This window comes from Notamacropus eugenii, chromosome 3 (assembly GCF_028372415.1).
Source record: "Notamacropus eugenii isolate mMacEug1 chromosome 3, mMacEug1.pri_v2, whole genome shotgun sequence".
Classification (NCBI taxonomy): Eukaryota; Metazoa; Chordata; class Mammalia; order Diprotodontia; family Macropodidae; genus Notamacropus; species Notamacropus eugenii.
This window is the reverse complement of record NC_092874.1, coordinates 293,522,819-293,539,063: the sequence shown is the minus strand read 5'-3', so window position 1 is coordinate 293,539,063 and position 16,245 is coordinate 293,522,819. Positions and strand designations below refer to the sequence as shown.

Sequence of the window (16,245 nt, the reverse complement as noted above, 5' to 3'; positions counted from 1 at the left end):
GAGCCCACACTCATACTATAGGATTATGAGGAGAAAACTGGCATGCCAGCACCTTCCCTAGCTGTCCATATGTATCCTGGAAGCACAATCCTTTTGAACAATATTTTTAATTACATATAAAAACAATTTTTGACATTTGTTATTCCAAATTCTCTCCCTCCTTCCCTCCTCTCCTTCTTCATTGAGAAGGCAAGCAATTTGATATTAGTTATACATGTTTGGTCGTGCAAAAGATATTTCCACATTAGTCATGTTGTAAAGAAAAACATAGACCAAAACAAAACCAAACCAAGGAAAAAAAAGTTTAAAAAAGTGTACTCCAATCTTCATCAGGTCTTTCTCTGGAGGTAGATTAGCATTTTTTCATCCTAAAGCCTTCAGAATTGTCTTGGATCTTCATAATGTTGAGAATAACTAAGTTATTCACAGTTGATCATCGTACAGTATTGCTGTTGCTGTATACAATGTCCCCTGGCATCACCATTCTGTAAACAAAACCTGTCTCCAAAGCCTTCCTATGGATAAACTCATGGGAAATGAGTGTGCCTACTTACAGGCACATGTCCAAAACCCACCACATTTGGACTGCTTCTGGAAGATGAAATTTCATCTAGAAGAATCTAGTCAGTTCATTACTCTCCACCAGACCTTCCAAGAGACAAGGAGTTCATTCAGATCCTTCCACACCACCATGGGTTGTGTCTTTCTTTCTGTAAGGACAAAGTAAAGGAAATGAAGGAGTGGTTCAGATCCTCCAACCCAGGAAAGAGTGTGGTCTCAAGAAGAGGTCAAAGAAAATGCCAAAGTACAAAGCTCTGATGAGATAAAAGGTGCCCTAGAGAAGAGGGGTTAGCCCACTCCATCAACTGATGCATGAGCCCATCCTGTGGCACAGGAGCTCCTTCCAAGTTTGCAGTACTATGTGTAGTCATTCAGCATTATCCTCACTTAAAGCATAATATATTATCTGACCAATTATGACATCATCCTCAAAAGCCAAATTGGATTCCTTTCTAGAAAATAAACCATAGACCACACCATTATTCTGCAGATGCTCATTAAAAAAATAGGCTAAAAGAGCTGACGAGGGAAAGATTTTTGTCAGATTTCAGGCTTTAAAAAAGCATTTAATTCAATCTGGCATCCCAGACTGAAACTAAATCTGCTGCATCGTGAAGTTGATGGGGAAATATATGAGACACTTCAGTCCAAGTATTTAATCTAAGTAAATCACAGCGCCAATCCCTTTACCCAGAAACAAAAATAACGTGCAACAGATGTCCACATTTACTGTAGTCTCGTTCCTTCCCCATCTCAATGTAAAACTGATGTGCCTCCTCCTGGAGGCAGCTCCAGAATTAAGGTGTACAGTAGCGCCTGCTTCATCACTCATTTGGAGATGTTGTCTGCTAGATCACTCATCACACCGACCCCATGCTATTTCAAAATCAACTACAACGCCACTCATGCAAATCAACCCAGAGAAGACCCACGTTCTCACTGCAGGGGAAGGAGAGCCTTCAAATACATCCACTTCAGTTCATTTTGCCAACTTAGAAAAACAGGCCAGAGCTCCAGAAACGGGCCCGATCTTGCCTCCACAGGGAGAGGTAGAAAATGTAACTTAATTGAGTGTTCATTAAGTCCCCAATATGTTCTAGGTAATGGAGGAGAAACAAAGATGGACAAGATATGATCCCTGACTTCAAAGAAACCCTCGGAGTTTGCAGTCCAGTGGGGCTAAGACATGTTCATGAATAAAATAGAATACTTATGCTTTAAATGTATCTGTGGGCATGTGTCATATATAATGCACCTTTACACATGGTAAGTTTATGAGATGACCAAGCACAAAAGTGAGGCTGTGAAAATCTGGGAAGTGGCAGTTAACTAAAACCTTGAAAGATGTGTAGAATTTCAACAGGCAGAGATAGGGAAAAGAGATGAGAAAGGGGGATGGTGGTAAATGTTTAACAACCAGATCTATGAAAAAAAGTACCCATACTTTTAATTTACTCTTCATTATAACCTTTTTCTCCATCTCTCTCAAGTCTAAATAATCAACAAAACAAACAAGTTCTGATTCACAGCCTTTGCCACTTTCCAAGATACAAATGCTCACACTGAAATTTTAACAATCAGTTCTCATAAGTGGTTAGAACTGACTCCAGTGTACCTCTGGGGTAGGAGGACATTCCCACTAGAAAAAGTGACATCAGCCAGACCCAGAGAATGGACAGCATGGGAGGCTCTGGGGGCAGTGAATGGTAAAGAGTATGAGAGGAAACAGCATGAAATGTTATGTTATGTTATGTTGTGATGTGGTGTTATGTCATGTCATGTCATGTCATGTCATGTCATGTCATGTTATGTTAGCTATTAAAAAGGTCTGGAAAGGTCAAATGGAATCTGATCACAAAGAGCCAGGAATTCAGACAATAGGAAGATATTATCAGTTTTTGAGAATGGCAGTGACATGATCAGAATTTTTGTTTTGGGATCATTTCAGTTGTGTCTGACTCTTTGTGACACCATTTGGGGTTTTCTTGGCAGAGATACTGGAGTAGTTTGCCATTTTCTTCTCCAGCTCATTTTTCAGATGAGGAAATTGAGGAAAACAGGATGAAGTGACTTGCCCAGGGTCACAGAGCTATTAAATGTCTGAGGTCAGATTGGAAATCAGGAAGATGAGTCTTCCTGATTCCAAGTGCAGTGCTCTATCCACTGCCCCCCAAAATGATCAGAATTCAGTACTCTAAAAACATGACCTCACAGCTTGAGAAGCTGTTATGTTATAAAAACCACACTTGACAAGAGTTCCTTAAGAAAACAATTCCCACAGTGAAGTTCCCCACTTCAAATGGACCATGCCCAAATTTCCAATCAGCCTACTTAGAAAAGATGACTTTGGTCATTTCAGAATGCTTTTGACCCAGATATGCCCTTGATCATGGTGCCTTCTCAGCAGAGTCCTCTGTGACCTCAGCAGTACTCAGGATACAAGCTTCCTGTCAACACTGCAGTAGTTGTATCATGGGATTCTAGGAAGGGTAAGCCTCAGAAACCATCTAGTCCCATCCCATCATTTTACAGTTGAGGAAACTAAGGCCCAGAAAGGGGACATTACTTTCCCAAGGTTTCACGGGGAGTAAGAACAGAGCTGGGATGTGATCTTGGGTCTCATGATGCCAAGTCCAAGATCCTTCCCAATGTACCCACTGCTCCCAAAGCCATCTACTCTCCTCCATCAGTTGGAAACGCTAGTTCCACAGTCAAGGGTAAAGCAGCCAAAATGGAGCCTGAGGAAATTCCAGGTCTAGTCCAGTCAGGGATAGGAATGCACCTTCATCATGTTAACTAGACTTCATCACGGGGACCAGTAGCCATACCCCCCTGAACAACAGCTGATCTTCTTACTGACCTAACTGACCTTACTGACTTACACACAGAGAGTCAGTGTATTCTCATTAAGGGTTGATATTCTAAACTTCCTTGTAGGAATACCACAGTTGAGATGATGTGGAAAAATGGTAAACAGATTGGCCTCGATGCCAGGAGGTCTGGGTCTCCACTATTGTATTCACCAGCAGTATGAACAAAGTAGCTCTACATTGGTTTTCAAGCAGAGAGAGGGGCTAATCAGAACTAGGCTTTATTAGCATTCCTGTGGCCTCAAAAGGGAGGCTGGACTATCCTGAGAAGATTCAATATCTATCCTCACCTGTAAAATGGAGATAATACCCTATCTACCTCACAGGCTGCTGGGAGCATCACATGAGACACTGTGTGGACATCTCTGAGAAAAGACTATTTCAAATGTGAGTTTTTGAAAAAAAAAATCAGAGCTCTGAATTCATTGGTATTGGAAACCTGGAGAGTGATTGCCTTTATAGAAGCAAATGGGAACCCACTCTGCAACCAAGTCTTAGAGGGTGGCTTGGGGACACTGAGGAGGTGAAATAACCAGCCCAGGGTCACCCAGCCAGGAAGTATCAGAGGCAGCAACTGAAGCCAGATCTTCCTGACTCAGCGGCTAGCTCTCTATCCATTACACCATACCACTTCTCATGAATATCATAGTCATTAAAATATTTCAACATTATTTTAACAGTCTGAGAAAGGAGCTTAGTAAAAATCCATGTCAACTGCTCCCAGTCACAGCTATTACACCTGCAGACTGAAGCCTCCCAGGTCTTCTGCCCACCTCAAAATTCCCACCATGACCCTCCAGCCTGCAGACCTACAGATCACCTGATCCAGATATTTTGGTAAAGCAAAGCTCTGATGATGACATTCCTCTACCCCACAACCATCATTACCCTCTTGGCTAGAGAATAACATATTGATTCCTTAAGCTCTCATCTGATTCCCTCCAAAACTGGGTCTCAGTTTATGAGAATGGCAAAAGGTTTCTTACAAGAATGCATTTAAAGAACTAGAGATGTTTATCCAGGAGGAGATTGGGGTGGGGGAGCACTGAATAGCTGTCTTTCAGAATCTGTACAGCATTCATATAGAGGAGGATTAGATGAGCTCTCCTGGGGTCTGATAACTTCTTTGGTTTTTTAAGTATGTTGACAACTGTATTTCACCATAATTGGCTTCCTTTGTAATCTTATCTACTTTATTTTATGTATTTAAAAACGTGATTCTGAGAAGGGATTCGTAGATGGCACTAGACTGACTATCCAAGGGGTCTAGGACACAAGAAAGGTTGACAGCCCCTGCATTAGATCTGTTCTGATTGTCTCCAAGGACAGAATTAGGAGCTATAATAATTAGGAGCTCACAGGTTTAGAGAGCACTTTATATATATAAACTTGTTTGAATCTCTTAGCAGTCCTAGGAAGTGAGTTCTTCTTTTTTCCATGTTACAGGTGAAAAAATTAAGGCTCAGAGGCTTTTTTCAGTGACTTATTCAGGGTCATAAGTGTCTGAGGCAGCATTCTAACCCAATTTTTCCTAACTCCAAGTCCGGGGTTCTACCCACATGCCAGAAATAGATAGAAATTGCACAGAAGTAGATTTTAGTTCAATATAAGAAATGTTTCCAAACTCCAAAGAAATGGGATTGGCTGCTTTGGAAAACAGTAAAGTTCCCCCTTCTCCCTCCATGGAGGTCTTTAAGCCAAGGTTGAATAACTTGTGGAGGGGGGATCCTCAGTCATATAGAGGATAACCAAGACATTCCTTTCCAACTCTTAAGCTTCCATGGTTTCCAAGGCAGCATGATGGACAAACTCAGGAGGAGCAACTGTGTGTCCATCATGAGTTGGGGTGGAGGGGCATAGAAAGAAATGGAATCTCCTAAATGGAAGAGATTTCAAAGACCAGTCTAGAGATATATCTAATTATAAATCTCTTCTACACATACCTGAAAAGTGGTCAGCCCATCCTGCTCAAAGACTGCAGGGAAGTCCACTACCTTCTCCAAACTACCCCTGAATATCCCAAAGCATCCAGAAAGCCCTTCTCCATGTTAAACCCAGAGTTGGCCCCCTGCATCTTCACCCATCATTCCCCATTCTGAGGCAATCTTCTCAGAGCTTGCAGCAACACCCAAATAAGCTTTTCAAATGCTGCACTTCACCCAAGTCTTGGTACAATTCGTGCCACGCTTAGGAAATGTCTTTATTCAAGCAACATTGGTTACTCAGTAGAGTGAGCAAAATGCACTCATTCATTTTGAGTGAACACCATCCAAAACATATATTTTTAAATAGTGTTTTCTAAATACAAAGGAGACACTTTGCCAAACTCCTAGGAATAAGAGGCTTTCCATTTCAATAATTGGGTAATTTGTGGGAGGTAAGACAGAGGTGTTAGAAGCCTTTGTGTGTGAGACTGAGAGATAGACATAATGGAAATAATAAAATACTTTCCTAGATTCTATTTCTTGCTACATTGACTTTTGCATTTATTGTCTAATATAATAATTGAATGATCATGCATTTCCGTTTTCTGCTGTTTTCACCCCTTAAAATCCTATCTATCCTTCAAGACAAGAATCAAATGCCACCTGGAAGACTTTCCTGCTTCCCCCCAGTTGAAAGTGATTCCTCCCTGCTCAGAATACCCGACAGTGGCACTTACTGCCTAATACAGTATTGTGGCTACTTCATAGGATCACAGAATTTGAGAACTAGACTGGACCCTACTGGTCATCCAACCCAACCTACACATGAAAGGAAGACATGTCCACTGTAACATAACCAAAGAGTATTTGTCCAGTATCCTCTTGAAGAGGCAGTACCTGCCATCTCCAGAGGCACTTTCAGGCACCAGTCAGGGTTGGAAGATTTTCTTGACATTAAGTCCAAATCTGTCTCCTTGCACTTTCTAAAGAGGCAATGATACTTGCGTCCATTCATATTTCCTCTGTATTAGGGTGTGAACATGTAGAGAACAGCAATTATTTTATTCATTTTTTATCCCCAACATGCTTTGACCAAAGTCCTTGCATATAATTCAACTTAGTAAATGACTGAACTATAGACAAGTAATGTCTGAACAGCACTAGTAATGACTGAACTACAGACAAGATTAATGAAGGTATTTAAAACAGAGCCTCTTCATACATGGGTCTTCTGAACACTAGCCCAAGTTCAAAACATATTGTACATGTGGATCAACATCTGCTCAAGTCCTTAGCTTGTGAGCCCCCACCAATGGGTTTCTTTTTTACCAGCCAACCTAAGGACACATTAGTGCAAAACAAAAGACATTTCATTAAACAATATATTAAAAAATAAGTAAACAGAAAGATTTTCCCTCATACACAAAGGGTGTTTCTCTTCCACATCACAGGGGTAGGGGGTTGAGGGGGAACTATATACAGGGTACACATATGAAGGTGCAAACATATAGGAAACATGCATGACCAGAGATTCTGTGTGGCTAGGGCAATCTACACCTCCTTTGCTGCAAAGCTGCTGGTGCACTCAGTGCAGGCATAAGGGAAACTTCCCAGTACTAATGAGCTGGCGCCCTCTGCTGCTCTGTTCACTGAACTGCACTGTCATTATCAGCTGGTTTCTCTGCTGCTGCTGCTTCTGTTGTGTCCTTCCATCTGCCGGGGAAGCAGCTTCTTTTCCCTTGAGAGAGGGGTCACAGTTTCAGGGGTTACCTGTTTGCTGATACACATCGGGCACCTGTGCTCCTCTGTTACACTTCCTTCAGATTTCTTGTCTAAGCTATCTGAATAGCTGTCACAAAATGTTTAATTCTTACCATATCCCCAATCTCAGGAAACCATTCTCCAGGAATCTACTTAACTAAACTCCAAAGCTGGGTGAAGCTATGGCAAGGAATTAGCTCTCAACCTCACCCCTTCACTTTAACACCTTCATGTGTTCTATGCAAACCACAGAGACTGGGCAAGTTCAGGGGGAAGGGAAAGAACAGTAGACCATTGCCTCACTTTCCCCTGCTCTTATGTATTTACATGCACTATTATATATACAGTACACACACACATGCAAACACACATATACACAATATCTTTAACTGAGCCTTGCATATTGTATGGACTCCATTCCATTCAATAAACATTGAAGTTCTCACTCTGAACAATACATATTTGTTGAATGAAATTAAATAAATGTGGTCTTCCTAACAAGTTTGTTAGATAGGTAAAGTGAAATGTTAATCCAATCACTTTACAGATTAAGAAACCAAGACAAGTGAAATGGCTTGGCAAAAGTAAGTCAACAGAAAAACCGGTTCTAGAACTCATGTCTCCAGAGTCCCATTGCTCAGTAAACCTTCCAGACAATGACAATGTAGAAATGCCATAGTTTATAAGGAATGGTATCTCACCTGTTCTTTACTTGGCCCTGATATTCTATGGGGAACCAACCTATGAGCAACCCTGGGACCGCCCTCCAGAGATGGGAGGAGAAGGCAGCAGACCAATTTTGGCAAATACTGCTCACATGTAGATTGTAAATGAAGCTGAGTAGCTACTATACCCACTGATAAGAAATTTTAGTAGTGGCAAAAGAAATTCCTTATTCTGTTGAGAAGTCATTTAAGAATGAGGTATTACAGGAACTGTCCTTTCATGGAGAATAGGTTCTAAAGATCCCTCCAAAACAGGAACCCAAAAAAAATTAAAGCAAGGAAGAAAGGAGGGAGGAGAGAGAGAGAGAGAGAGAGAGAGAGAAATGGAAGCTAACAAATTTCCAATCCAAGATGGTACAGACAATTGACCATGTTGTGTCTCCCTCTTACTCTCTTTAATCCTTCTCAGTCTCTCTGTGGAAGAAAGGTGTCCCCATTGCAGTCTATTTACAGTCAGGAGCAGCTGTTGAAGTCATTGATGCAGGACTAGATCCTCAACCAGGAGCACAGGTTCCAAGGATCCCCAACTGGACAGGACCTTAGAGGTTATCTTGTTCAAGGATTTAGGGATAGGACTTCATATAGAGAACTCCTGGGAATCACCACCTATCCTGCAGCTTCTACCCTTAGAGAGTTGCCTAGAGAATAGAGAGGAAAATTTATCCAGTTTTTCATTTGTGACTTGTGTGGCTTGCTGAGAGGTGTAGCAGAGGCAGAACATAAGTCTTCCTGATTCTAAGACCTAAGCTAAGATTCTAATTTTCTGGACATTACTGCCCTGCTTCTCCTTTTGTCCAAACTCCATATCTTAGAGATGAGGAAACTGATATCAAAGTCATCTAGGGCCTTAGCAATGGTAAGTAGCATTCATTCATTCATTCAACACAACTTTATTAAGTGCTTACTATGGGCTAAGCAAGTTACAGATGCAGGATTTGAACCTTGGTCCCTAATTCCAAATTCAATGAGCTAATTTACAATGTCATACCAAAGCAAATGGCAAAATTAATGACATTCTCAAAGTACACATGAAATATTCAAAACTTCAAATCCACAGCATTTCCTGTATGTCTTGAAGTCAAAAGTGCTAATGGTAGAAAAGGTCTAAAGAACCATGCAGTTGAAGAAATCCAGTTTCCTAACATGAAATATAACTGTGCCCCTATCTTTTGTTTCCACATCTGTCCAACTACCTCTGGGGATCCAAAAGGGGAGCAACAGAAAAATGTGATCCCTTCCCATTTACAAATGAAGGAATAAGGGTATTAGGAATCACAGTAGAGCCAAAAATAAAGCAGAAGGACCTTCCCAATTTTAACAGACTAGATCAAACCAACTTGAGATGACTTTTTGCCAAAAATTCTACTGCAGGACATTTTCGAGTCAGCATACTGGATAAAAATACTAGATCAAAATTTTATAACATGGTGTCCCCCGTTTCTACCTGAGCAGAGCTTATTTCATTGTTGGGTTTTTTAAGGCTATTATGGTGCTATTGGAATACACAGAGAGACCCCCAAACACACACACATATACTCATAGGCTCAGAGATCTGTTGCTGTTTGTCCTTCCTTCTCAAAGAGGACCACGACATCAGGGAGGTGATGCCATGACATGCCAGTGAATTGGATTTAAGTGAGGGAGGGCTGTGCAAAGTCATCAGCCTCACTTTCAAGATTTAGAGTCAGAAAAGACCTTAGAAGTCATGGAAGGTCCAATCCCTTCATTTTTCAAATTGAAAAAAATGGAACCATGTTCACAGAGGTTAGATTCTGAGAATCATGGAGTAAGAATTTGAATCCAGAGTCTCTGATTCCAAATCAGTGTCTCCCCCACCCCCTTCAACACCCCTGGAGCATTATTCCATTAGTTAAGGCATTCTTAGAGGGAGGAATTGGCAATTGATCTTATTTTTCCCATATCCAACTTTCCTAAGATCAAACCAATTTCATTCAAGTTTAAAGGACACATTTTGGCATCTTTTTGAAAATTCATGTCTTTCAAAGGTTCAGCTTCAATCCCACCTCTTCCATAAAGCCTTCTCCATTCTGTTCTCTGCTCACCCTCCACCCTAACCATCTCATCTTTATCATATTTTTCATGTACTTTGTAAGTCTCTTTACACTTTTTACTTTACTTATCATAACTGTTTATGTCTCATTTCTGCAAATAAGGAGTAGGTTTTTTCCAGACATAGGCTAACAAATTTCATCTTTGTCTAAGGGTTAGGTTTTTACCCTTATTCCAAATAATGTAAACACACACAAAAAAACCCAGATTTATTCACTGAATTATCAATCAAAGTTATGAACAAATATTTCATCAATTTTGAAAAAGCATAATGCTTTGACCATTAGATAAATGATTCTCTCTCTCTTTCTCTCTCTCTCTCTCTCTTTCACACATACACACACACACACATACACACACACACATACACACACACACACACACACACACACACACACCTTGTAATTAGCTACATTACATACTCATCTAAGACTATGTTTAACAAAGGAAATCAGTTTGAAATAATGCATTCCAGCAGCTGGTCAGGTTAGTAATGAATAAAACAAGGTAAAGGACTCACAAGAGGGAAATGCTTTGGGGGAAGGGAGGGATCAAGTTTTTCTCCACTCATAGGCCTTGTAAACTTCCAAAGGTAGTAAGATCTGGAGTTTCTATTAGCAGCAGTGTCTTTCTTCTTCCCCCTCCCCCCCCACAAATTTATTTATTTGTTTTCAATTTTCAGCAATCACTTCCATAAGTTTTAAATTTTCTCCCTCTTCAAGACAACATGCAATCTTATATGGATTCTACACATATACGCTTATTAAACACATTTTTATATTAGTCATGTTGTATAGAAGAATTAAAATGAATGGGAGAAAGCATGAGTAAAATTAAATAAAACCAAACATAATAAAAGAGAAAACAGTCTGCTTCATTCTGTGCTCTGACTCCATAGTTCTTTCTCTGGATGTGGATGGCATTTTGCATCATGAATCCTTTGTTTTAGGTCCTTGCAATGCTGTGAAGGGCTAAGTCTATCAAAAACAGTTCTTACATACTGTGGCTGTTACTGTGTATAATGTTCTCCTGGTTCTGCTCACTTCACTCTGCATCAGTTCATATACATCTACCTAGGTATTTCTGAAGTCTGCCTGTTTGTCATTTCTTACAGCACAGTAGTAGTTCATTACATTCATTTACCATAATTTGTTCAGCCATTTCCCAATTGATGGATATCCCCTCAATTCCCAGTTCTTGGCCACCACAAAAAGAGCAATAGCAGTATCTTTCAAACAGCAACATCTGATGGTAGCATCTATATCAAGAACTAAAAGATATAGCAAAGCCAGTCACAGAGGAATACCTACAGGGAAATTCATGAGGATTCCAGGAAAGAAGAGGAGGACTTCAATAATCAAGAACTGTGAATTTGTCATTTGGTCACATGTGCTAAAGTTTGAACCTCTTGTGCCCACAGACCTTAACTGTGCACTGAGAGAGTATGCCCCAGGTCGGGAGATGTTTTTGTAAGAATTATCCTTGCTATATCTTGCTATACCCAATATATAGTAAACTTTATAGCTTACTATAAACTTTACTAAACTTTACCAGTTTTGTAAATATCCTTAATAAAAAATCATCTCAGTATGGCTGATAAACAGTGGAGAGCTCACAGATGGGGGCTCACTAACAATAATATTAGAAACCTCAGCAGTTTAAGCTCATCCCTAGAACCGTGGTGATGGTGGTGGTGGGTAATTGTTGGCCTCTGGGGACCCAGCTAGTGAGTCTGAGTGCCCATTTGAAGAACTGTGTCCCAGTAGCCAGAGCAATGCCTTGCACAGAGTGGGAACTTAACTGTTTGGTCATAGACAGGATTTAGAGCTGGAAGAGACCTTATAAATCATAGATTATATAATCTATAGGGTCCCAAAGTGGGCGAAACCACCCCGTGGGGGATGCTGGAATGATACAGAGGGGGTGGGAGTATCCATGAGTGCAATTAAGGGGCATTGAATAAAAATAAGGGTTAACCTAACCTAACCCCAGGGGGATGTTGAATAATTTTTTTTGAAGGATGCAATAGGTCAAATAAGTTTGGGAATCTATGATTCTAGTCCAACTTGCACATGAGGTTTTTTCAAGCTCCATATGCCTGTCCCCCTTAAGCAATCCTGGTGCCTTCTTGTAATAAAATTCTTGCATACAGTCCCCTTGCTACTCCAATATGCTGGGAACAGATTGTCCAATTAGATCTTATGAATTGTTTCCCACAGGGATGGCTATAGGTATGAGGCTAGGCTGGTTTGTTCCAGGGCAGTAAAAAGGATGGAAACAAGAAGATTAAATCTAAAAGGCAGTTCTCAAACTAGTACTAAATTCTGATACTAAACATCAGAGGGTAAATATTGGACTAGCTCCCCAGTGCCCTTGCCTTCAGATGTAATCCTAGTTGTGAAATGATGATAGCAATCCTGGCACAACTTTGACATTCTAAGGAGGAAACATAATTTGGCTCTGCAAAATTCTGCACAAATGCTGAATGAGACTAATACACACTTCTTGAAAAGAACTTTGATTAAAACAAAGAAGCAGAAATGAAAGCAGGTGGGACTTGAGAACTCCTATTAGCTAGCGTCAGCTCTTTGGCAGCCACAGCTGCACTGCAGGATGTATTCATCAGAAGCTTCCTTGTCCTGTGGTGCCCCTGGAGCTCCTTGCCCCTTGGTGACCTCTTTAGAGCATGGGTTGACTTTGGCACAAGGAGGAATCAAAGGCTGAAATGTGAGGTCAGTTGAGGAAACCAGGACTGCAGAGGGGATAGAAGTACAATCCTCCTCACTACCCACCCCCATCTTCATCCTGCCTGTGACAAGGAAGTTCATTGTGCTGAGCCCTTGGCATGGAACACTGGCTGCCTGGTGAATGTGGATTCATTCCAAGCATTCCCCTCACTTGTCCTGAGCCTGAGGATTTGTAGGCAGCTGCAGCTCTGCTGCTGGCATCTCAAAGGAGTTGGGCTATTGGTTTTGGGAGGGGCAGACAGTTGAGAGTAACAGAGAACAAAGAGAGTATCTGAGAACAAAGAACAATGTGAGATGGCCAGAATCAGACAGACCTGCAGGTAGGGCCACTTCTTTATATTTTACAACTTTCACTCACTCAAAGGTCTGCAGTGGCCTAGGGACAGTGGATGGAAGAAGTGAGATTCAACCCAAGTGTACTACACCAAGTCCATAGGCTCCTTCTCACTTAAATCCAATTCACTCGAAAATCAACACATCAACCTTCTGTTGTCATCATCCTCTTGGAGAAGGCCAACAACATTTCCTCCTGCTCTACTAAGGATACTCCTTCAATTGATGAGCAAGTGGAGAGTCAGAACCAAGATCACAAATAATAACAATAACACTGACACAGCATGTCATGGAATCCATGAGTGATTTAATCCAACCTTGAACAGAAAATTCCCCTTATCACAAAAAAGGAAGTCATCATCCTGCTTTTGTTCAAACTTCTCTCACTGATGGGAAAACTCGTTATGTCTCAAGGCAGCACGTTCTCCTTCTGGACAGTTCTATATGTTAGGAAACTTTTCCTTCTATCTGAATGTAACCTTAGACCCAAAGCCCATTGGCCTAGGCCTCACTCCTCACTGGTGAATAAGGATAGGGCAGAGCTGATCTCCATGCCTAAGAAAGTCCCATGCCAATGGGCTTGGGGACTAGAATTGCATAACCAAAGCTAGCCTATCTCCCACTATTGTACCTCCCCATTACTCCCAGCCCTACTGTCTAAGGTCAATCAATTAAGTAGTATAGCATAAAAAGACAGAGATTAGACAGTCCCTGCACTCAAGGAGCTTATCATTATCTAGGAAGCATCAAGCAGAATCCCTAACCCTTCTCACATGTAGCAGCCCTCCAAATATTTGAAAACACGTTGAGCTTGGGTTGTCAGAGAACCTGAGTTTAAATGCTAGCTCTGCTGTTGCTTAAACAGCAGGGGGACCTTTCCCTATCTGAACTCTATTGCCTGACTGGCACAATTAAGAATTGGCACTAGATGACCTACGTCCCTGCCAGCTGTAAGCCTGTGATCTCCTCTAACCCTAAATCTATAATCCTATGGGACCACCTCTTGTGTGCCAGTGATAACCCTTCAAATATTAGAAAAGATACTAGTTTTAAGAGTCAGAAAACCCCATCTTCTCTCCTTACCCACTTGACCCTCACTACCAGCCTGTAAAGCAGGCACTACTAGTATCTTTATCTCCACTTTGCATAAGGGAAGTACACAGGTGGTATGAAAAACAAAGGGACTCCATCTTGGGAGCACTGATTCCATTTTGTGAACAATTTCCATGTTGTTATTTTCCTGTAAATCTTTTGATTTCTGGTAATTCCACTTGTTCTCTCTCCCCCTCCTAACTCAGAAAGTCCCTAATCTTTCCTCCAATAGGAAATCAGATTATCTAATCTGATGTCCTGTTCTGTATCCTATTGGTTTTTTTGAATATGTAAAAATCTGTGCAAGGTTAATATTCAAAGTCCTTCTGCCTACTGAGAGACCTTGGACCCAGTTTGTTCTGCAGCTATATGCCTTGCAGATACATTGCACAGCTCAGAATTTATTTCCCTCAGTTATTCTTAATTCACTCATGACGATAGGGATATGAAGCTAAGGCTCAATTAATCCTATAAATCAGGCATTTACTAAACCCTAGGGACTAGACCTGGGATTATGAAGACAAAAGTATCTCTGCCATCAGTGTTAACACTGTAACAGGAGAGACACATAAGTATGAAGACCAAAGTATCTCTGCCATCAAAGTGTTAACACTGTAACAGGAGAGACATATAAGTATGAAGACAAAAATATCTCTGCCATCAAAGTGTTAACACTGTAACAGGAGAGACATAAGTATGAAGACAAAAGTATCTGTGCCATGAAAGTGTTAACACTGTAACAGGAGAGACACACACACACACACACACACACACACACACACACACACACACACACACACACACACACACACACATATATGCGCCACACAGACATCTATCAAATAACACAAACAGCAGATATAAAGCAACCTTAGGCACTAGCACTGAGGTTACTTTTGTGCGTGTGTGAGGGTTTATGAGGCAACTAGGTGGTTCATTGGATAGAGTTCCAATCTGTCTTTAGAGAGATGTATGACTCTAGAGGAGTCATTTAACTTCTGTCTGCCTCACCTGTAAAATATAGATAATAATAGCCTCTACCTCCTAGGGTTGTAAGGATCAAACAAAGTGATATGTTCCCAGCACATAGTAGGCATTCAATAAACGGTTGTAATTTTTCCCCTTTTCTATGTCAGGGACTCCTTCCACAGTCTGATAAAGCCTATAAGACCCCCTTCTCAGAATAATAGTTTTAAATGGATAAAATACCTAGAATTTTAACATAAACTAATTATATTAAAAATATTTGCCAAAATATCTTTTTAAAAGCCAGGGTCACAGACCCCAGGTTGAAAAGCCTGCACAAGTTTTCTGAAGAGATCAAGAAAGACCTCCTGAAGAGGTAGGATTGGAGCTGAGTCTGGAAGGAGTCCAGAGATTCTAGGAGGCAGAGAATGTTCCAGGTAGGAACAACAGCCTGGGCAAAGGCTCCGAGAGGGGAGATGGGAGTGCCCTACGTGACAGTTGGCACTTGCTCACTCAGCTCCTGGAATTTTCTCTGGCGGTGCCCCATGGCTGGGCCTCTTCCCTCCTCCCTTCCAACTGCTGATCTCTCTGGCTTACCTTCAAGTCCCAGCTAAAGTCCCACCTGCTTAAACGGAGCCTTCCTCAGGCTCTTCGTCCAGGGCTTTCCTTCTATGCATCATCTCACATGGATCCTGTCTGTAGCGTGTTTATACTGATTTGTTCGCTAGTTTTCTCCCCCCCCCTCCCCAGTAGACTGGGAGCTCCTGCCGGGCGGGGGCTCTCTTTGGCCCCTTTTTTGTAGCCCCAGAGCTCAGCACAGTGCCTGGCTTAATCAATGGCTATTGATTAATTGGTTGACGTCAGCGGGGTGGCTCAAGACCAGAGGGCACTGACTGGGACGGGGGCAAGCTGGGGGGCTTTAATGGCCAACTCTAAGCCCCAGGTTTTCCTGGGGTGGGGGGTCTGGGGTAGATGCGCCCCCTGGGGCGCTGGAGACTCACCGTCCCATTTTGCAGATGGGGAAACTAAGGCTCAGGGAGGGAGAGGGTGCCGTCAAGGGCCAAGCCGGCCCCACCCCCTCCTGCGAGTTAGTTCTTCGTTCTAGAAGAGGACCGTGACATCAAGACCACCCCATCACGTGACAGATGGGAAGACTGGGACCACCCAGAATGACCCGGGGCACCAGGGAGGAGCC

At 41.7% G+C, this 16,245-nt stretch overlaps 1 long non-coding RNA gene across 1 annotated transcript; it reads right to left on the bottom strand.

The window, feature by feature from the left end:
* Window positions 1-88: 88 nt before the first annotated feature.
* On the bottom strand, window positions 89-16,193 carry LOC140534658 (uncharacterized). Its single transcript, XR_011977413.1, has 2 exons — window positions 16,052-16,193; window positions 89-710 (listed from the first exon to the last, which is right to left on the bottom strand). It is a non-coding gene; the product is annotated as an uncharacterized lncRNA (long non-coding RNA).
* Window positions 16,194-16,245: the final 52 nt, after the last annotated feature.